Genomic DNA, 822 nt, shown 5'->3' with positions numbered 1-822 from the left:
AAAAAAAAAAAAAAAAAAAAAAAGATATAAGAGCTAGTTAGGAATATGCCTGAACTGTTGGCCAACAGTGTGGTAGTTAATACAGTTTAGTGTGATTATTTGGGTCTGAGTGGCCGGGAAACCAAAAGCAGTCTCTGTTTACAACCAAGTGTTCATTAGCCGCACTATGGTTCCCATGTGCTTTCCCCTCAAATAGAAACAATAAAAGCATACTGTTAATTAAACCTTATAATTCAAAGTTTCTTGTTTGACAAATCATGGATAAACTGTAAGAAGTTGGATATCCACCTGACTTTGAATATGACCTGAATGTTTTTGGTAATACGGGTAAATATGTTTTACCTTCATGGCCTGGTCCCTGCTCAGCTCACCAGCTTCTACTGTGGCAAACCCTGAGGCTCAGTATTGAGAGAATTGTTTGTGCCTGCTGGGCGCAGTAGAGCACACCTCTCATGTGAGCATCTGATGAGATAAGGTGTGTTCAGGTTACTGAGTATAAAACGTAAGCCAACATCTGGCAAGAGGATTGGGAGTTCAGTGGCAGCCTAGGCTGCAATACTGAGACTATCTCAGAAAAGCAAAACAAAAGTCAGAAGAGAGAATAATAGTGTGCTGCCATCTTTTGACTAACTGAGTGACCCAGGAACTCTAGATAAGAAATCCTCCTTTTCTGGTCCCGGTTTTCTTTGGCTATTAGAGCTTGTGCCGAGATAACAAGAGAGGCCAAGGGGCAGGCATCTGGAATACAGCTGCGCTTTTGAAATAATCTCTGAGAAGAAACAACAAGAAAGTCTAGTTAGTCCAGAACTTTCAGTAGCCTGC

This window comes from Alexandromys fortis, unplaced genomic scaffold, assembly GCF_014885135.2.
Source record: "Alexandromys fortis isolate MF-2015 unplaced genomic scaffold, M_Fortis_MF-2015_v1.1 scaffold_205, whole genome shotgun sequence".
NCBI classification, from domain to species: domain Eukaryota; kingdom Metazoa; phylum Chordata; class Mammalia; order Rodentia; family Cricetidae; genus Alexandromys; species Alexandromys fortis.
Note: the sequence above shows the minus strand (reverse complement) of the source record.